This window comes from Dipodomys spectabilis, unplaced genomic scaffold (genome assembly GCF_019054845.1).
Source record: "Dipodomys spectabilis isolate Male_0828 unplaced genomic scaffold, ASM1905484v1 ptg000003l, whole genome shotgun sequence".
NCBI classification, from domain to species: domain Eukaryota; kingdom Metazoa; phylum Chordata; class Mammalia; order Rodentia; family Heteromyidae; genus Dipodomys; species Dipodomys spectabilis.
This window is the reverse complement of record NW_024870680.1, coordinates 3397362-3403841: the sequence shown is the minus strand read 5'-3', so window position 1 is coordinate 3403841 and position 6480 is coordinate 3397362.

The following is a 6480-nucleotide window of genomic DNA, read 5'->3' as shown; positions in this document are numbered from 1 at the left end:
TAGAAATTCTCACAAGAAAACTTGCCAAGAAAACAAAAACAAAAAAAAGCCATTTTGAAAATAAATGGTCCATGCCAAAATTGTATAAATCGAAGCCTGAATTCTTCAAAAAGAAAAGTTTGTCCCAATATTTTCTCATTTTTTAGATGGCTTCCTAAAATTGAGGAGACTCTCAAATTCAAGGGTTGCTGAGTTGTTCTGACTTGGCTCCTTTTGTATCTGTCTTTTTACCACTACCGTCCTCGGATTTATCTTCTTCTTTAATATCTGTTTTTTGTCTTCTGTTTCTTTCTTGTCTTCTTCAATTCTAGCTTTCTTTGCTCCTTTCTTATGATCAGCTACATTTCTACGTCCTCAGAATCTGAGAATTCTTCAATCACAAGCTATCCGTCTGTCGGATGCTCAAATTGAAATTCTCTTATCAGGATCTTCTCCATCTTCATCTCCACTGTCTTCATGAACAGCATCTTCTGGGATAGTTTGCATTTGGACACCAGGTGTGTGAGGTAACATGTGCAAATTTTCAAATAAATGCTGTTTTATCTTTTCCATATATTCTGGAGTGCTCTGGTTTGTCATGTTGGAAGGACTAATATGCAGTTTGAAATCTGGTCCAAAATACTCACAGTAATCATTATATGGCAACTCATTGGGAATCTCACAATCAAGGGCAACCTCTGACTCATATGTCCAACATCATTGCATAGCCACACTTTGTGCCAGGCACATATAGGTTCGCAGTAATACTTTTCAAGTGAATCATAGAATGAATTATCCTAGTGGGTTTAAATAAGCTATATAATACTATGACTTGGAATTTTGTGGACTTGGATATTCCTTGAGTTCAAACATATTTCAGAATAAAACTCCTGTGATGTCTTGTCCATATTGTACTCGATTCTACTCACTCTGTCCCATTGCATCCCATTTGATTCTATTCTTTCTGATTTATTATTCTATATCATTCCATGCTATTCTAATTCACTTATTTTTCTATCTTCTTATTTATTCTAATTATTTATTTGTTCTATCTCCTACCTTATTTTATAGTCTGTTCTATTCTTCCATCCTATCCCATTCCATCCTATCCAATTCTTCCATTCCATTCTATTTCATTTCATTCAATCTTACCCTATCCTGTTTTTCTGACATGTAGTACATTGCTTCTGTTAGGCATGTATTTGTCTTTCCTGCTAGTCTAAGGGCCTGGTAAGAGAAAGGGCTAAATTCCTTTCTCTGTCTCTCATTGTTTAGCCCAGGCCTGGCAGAGGAAGTACTCATTGAGAACATGGGTGTTAGTGCCTCTATCTTCAGCACCCTGCACACACAATCAGGCAACACATTGCACACATCTGTGCTGTGCACTTCCTTCTTTGTGACTCCTCTACCACCGCACTGAATTTTCCCTCATCACTCTCCTTTAATGTAAGATACCATATTCCACATGGGATTCTGAGCTGCACAACTCACCAGAGCCACCCAGGATACGTTCTGAAGCAAAGACCTGGTCAAATTCCTGCCTCCTGTTAGAGGACATGATTTTGTTGTGTTACCTTGAATCCATAGTTCATCCCATGGTTTATTCTCCATAGCTCCTCAGTCATCCAACTTGGACCTATGCATGTTGCACTAAATACATATGTGGTTTTGTGTATGTGTATGCGTGTGTGTGTGTGTGCGTGCGCGTGTGAGCGCGCACACATGTGTACCTGTACCAAGCCTGGAGCTTGAACTGAGGGCCTGAGTACTATCCTTGAGCTTCTTTTTTTTTTCTAAAGGTTAGTACTTGACCACTTGAGCTACTTGCTCCACTTCCAGCTTTTGGGTAGTTAATTAGAGATAAAAAGTTTCGTGGACTTTTCTGCCCAGACTGGCTTTGAACCACAGTCTCAGATCTCAGCATTCTAAGTAGCTAGGATGATAGGCATGAGCTACAAGAGTCCAGTACACATATGTATTTTTAAGCCTCTGTCATTTCTCAGACTCTCTTCCCCTTTCTAAGTGGGCTTCCCCATCTCTTCAGACCATCCAATTATGTATTCAGCAAATGTCCCCAGATGAGTGACAGTGCCTCCTCTCATCCTGGAGCTGCAGAATACAAGCTGTGCTCAGGATGTACTGTGTCTTCTTTTGAGGTCACTGCAGTTGTGACACTTGCCCTACTTCTCAGAGGCTCAGTAATTATGTCTCCACAAAAATAAGGACATCAATGAATTGGAATTGTCACTTTTAAACTAAACTACTTAAATGAACGTCCCATAGATTTTCATAAATCTTTGAGTTTACTGTCCAGTCTGATTCATACATTTCCTTTCTTGGCATTATTAGTACTTGTTCAACATCCAGTTCCCTGATGGAAAAATGCCATGTTTGGTAAATCAATGTAACCCAAGCATGACTAATCTCTGTGGATAAGCCATTCTGGGACATAAGGACATTGTCCTTTAAAAGTGACATGTTTTACTACTCTAGGATAATTACCAGACCGGTCAAACAAAGTTAGAAAATTCCATACAAATACCACAGTTGTGTTTTCCTTCCTAGGACAGACATGTTTGTTGGTCAACTATAACATAATATCAGGGAGAATCCACTTGATTCCTTCATTATATTTTTATTCATAAGTTTTATTATGCCTTGTTTGGTTCTTTACATTCTTCAGCAGCCCACATTCTCTTCATTCTATGTTCTCAAAAATGACATAATGGTATAAGGAGTTATTTTGAAGAAAAGAATTTCACTTGAGCCAGGCATTAGTGACACCTGTAGTCCTAGCTACTCAAGAAATTGAGATCTGATGATACCCATTTGAAGCCAGTCCAAGCAGATAAATCCTAGAGACTCTTACATCCAATTAACTGGGGGGGGGGGGGGGGGGGAGGGAAGCAAGCTGGAAGTGGAAGTATAGCTCAAATGATAGAGTGCCAGCCTTGAAGGAAAAAAAAAAAAGCTAAGGGAGATCAAGGCCCTGAGCTTAAGCCCCAATACCAGCAGAAGAAGAGGAAGAGGAAGAGAAAGGATTTCACTTAAAAATTGAGTTGCTTATTAGACTCACTTATGGAGAAAAGATGAACCAATGAGCACAGTTGCGTCTGTACATCTGAACTTAACATTTGGGATTATATTTCTTTCCAGTTCATTTTTTTTTCCAAATGGCCCCTTTTGCTTGAAAATATAGTTTTGGGGGAGTGAGAAAGTTTTTAAATTTCTTTGCAACCTTTTAACTATAAACTTATTTCTCTTTTTCATGTAGGTAATTTTTTTCAGAAACTCCATAATCCCTTAATGAAGCATTTGTTTACTTTAAAAAGCTTTCTTTGTGAAATGTTATCAAATATGTTCAGAAAGTCAAGTTAATATTTTGGGTTTTTAAAAATTTCAGGTGGTTATGATTAAAAAGAAAAACAAGGCTGGGCGCTGGTGGCTCATGCCTAGCTACTCAGGAGGCTGAGATCTGAGGATCTCGGTCCAAAGCCAGCCCGGGCAGGAAAGTCCATGAAACTTTTATCTCCAATAAACCACCAGAAAACCAGAAGTGGGCTGTAACTAAAGTGGTAGAGCACTCACCTTGAGCTCAAGAGCTGAGGGACAGCACTCAGGACCAGAATTCAAGCCCCATGACCACCAAAAAAAAAGAAAAAGAAAAAGAAAAACAAGACAAGAAGCTGGATGAATACAGATATAACTTTTCTAAATGACTAGCTGGTATTGTTTAGACAAAATGTTATGTTTTTATTGAAACCCTCCAAATTTCTGGCACAGCAGTTGTTACCATATTGTTAGAGGTGAGAAAGAAGCCTATGTGGTAAGCAGAATCCCAATTAGTTTCTTTTGTAGAGAACCCCACTGCTCAACTCTTGTTTGCCACTGTCTAGTTGTCTTCTAGAGCCAGGAAACCTCATCCAAGAATCCTGAAGTTACTTCATAAATTTGTTCTTGTAATGAATTTACATTGGGTGGGGTCATTTACTCATGAAACTAGTGAGTGCTTACTGCATACCTCGTACATGTGGGACATCTTCATAAGTGCTTTACATAGACCAATTGTTAATACCTAATTAATTTTGTCACCATTTTATGGATGGGTAAATTAAAACACACAGAAACAACTGGGTGTCATACCTTAGTAGTCTCTCCAGAGTACATGCGCTTGTTCTTGTAATACCAAGGTGTTATGGGATTTGGGAGAGGAACATTAAGAAGGTGATACATAGCTCAAGACATTCAATCACTGATTAAGATGCTTATTCTGATTTCATCCCAGTTAGCCCCTGTCTAGCATATACTGAGATATCTGGAAAGATGAGGCAGAAAACAACAAACAAACAATGACAAAAAGAAACTCTATAGAACCAGGCACCGGTGGCTCATGCCTGTAATCCTAGCTACTCAGGAGGCTGAGATCTGAGGATCACAGTTCAAAGCCAGCCTGGGCAGGAAAGTCTGTGAGACTCTTATCTCCAATAAACCACCAGAAAACCCGAAATGGCACTGTGGCTCAAGCAGTAGAGCACTCGCCTTGAGCTGAAGAGCACAGGGACAGCACCTAAGCCCAGAGTTCAAGGCCCAGGACCAACCGAAAAAAAAAGAAACTCTATAGGTGCACCTATTGGCAAAGCAGTGCCTGATAACTTTGTATCACTCATACAAATATAATACAAATTATGTGTAATTCTATTTGTAAATACACATGTGTATGTATATGTAATCATATATTTATTCATATGTATGTATTCATATATATTCCATTTATGTATATATGTACATGTTTATGCCAACTAAATATTTTCAGATTTCTTTTTCTCTCCTGTCATATCACAGGTATGAAACTCATTTCAAATTGTCAACATTCATAAGTTTTTTCACTACCTTGGAAAAGGAATCTAAATCTATAAAAGCTATTATTCACATACTCTTTTTCATGGTAATTATTTTGTTTGTTGTTACTTAATGTTTCTCACCATTTAGGAAGAAGCTTCCTAAGTCAAGAATGACCTGAAAAAAAGTAACATGAAAGATTAAATCCTTGGAAATATATTGTCTTGCATTTCCAGACTAAATGATCTTGGATTTCATCAGCTTTACTAATTAGAAACTTTTCTTTGCCAAATGACTAACATTTGCCCGTTCTTGGATTGCCCCCTAGTGGTAAGTTTGACTTATGACCACTTCTCAAATGCTATTAGGCAATTTGTGGTTGAGTTGAATATTTGTTTTTAGTTTTATTCTTCCCCTACCTTCTCCCATTTCCACAGCAGAATCTCTAAAGACATATTTGCATGAGAATAAATAGTGTGCAAAGTGATCAAAATATTTAGTAGTGACCATGCTATTGATGATGGTGGTGAAATTCTTCCTGAGTTTGTGCTCTTGTTTTGCCTCTGGACTATTTTCTACTTGCCTATCCTTCACTTTCTTCCTTCTGCTATGTTCTGTTGGAGTAGTGCCAGGTAATCTGGTAATGCAATGATGACTTACAGGCAGTTCTATGCCTTGAAAATGCTAACGAGGCATGTTGAATAGTGCTGGGCAGGAGTCCCACACTTCCACCCATAATAAACAAGTCAGTACTCTAGGGACCTCAGTCAATCCCAAACTTCTTGGCTCCACCTAGGCACCTGGGGCCCATGGCTTGCTGGTCCAGCCACTTAAGCATCATTTAATTAGCCTGGAAAATGTTTTGAATCCCTGAAGAAAGCCAGAAAGAAGCCCAGCCAGCATCAGGAAGCTGACCTTCTGCAGAACACAGGTCCTGGCCAATGGTTGGTGCTCATTAGACAAGAATCAAGAAATTCAGGGGCTGGGAAGGTGGCTCAGTGGTAGAGTGCTTGCCTTGCATGCATGAGGCCCTGGGTTCGATTCCCGAGCACCACATAAGCAAAAAGAAAAAAAGCCGGAAGTGGCGTTGTGGCTCAAGTGGTAGAGCGCTAGCCTTGAGCTGAAGAGCTGAAGGACAGTGCCCAAGCCCAGAGTTCAGGCTCCACGACCGGACCCAAAAAAAAAAAAAAGAAATTCAGTACAGGGCTGGGAAGGTGGCTCAGTGGTAGAGTGCTTGCCTTGCATGCATGAGGCCCTGGGTTTAATTCCTCAGCACCACATAAGCAGAAAAAGCCAGAAGTGGCGATGTGGCTCAAATGGTAGAGTGCTAGTTTTGAGCTGAAGAGCTGAAGGACAGTGCCCAGGCCCAGACTCCAGGCCCCATGACTGACAAAAACAAAACAAAACAAAAAATCCCTTCCCTAACAAGCAAAAAGTCTATTGTTGGCTCAATGCAGTCATGTAAGAGAACCAATAAATTTCCAAAACATAAAATAAATACATTTTCAAAAAATAAAATAAATACATTTCCAAAAAATATCCTTTTATTAAAGGATTTCAGATAAATATCTGCTTGCTTTTATCTGCATTTTAAGAAGGTTGATAGCTCAAATGAATTGAAGATGAATGAAAAAGAGAATCTTCCTCATGAAAAATAATGTC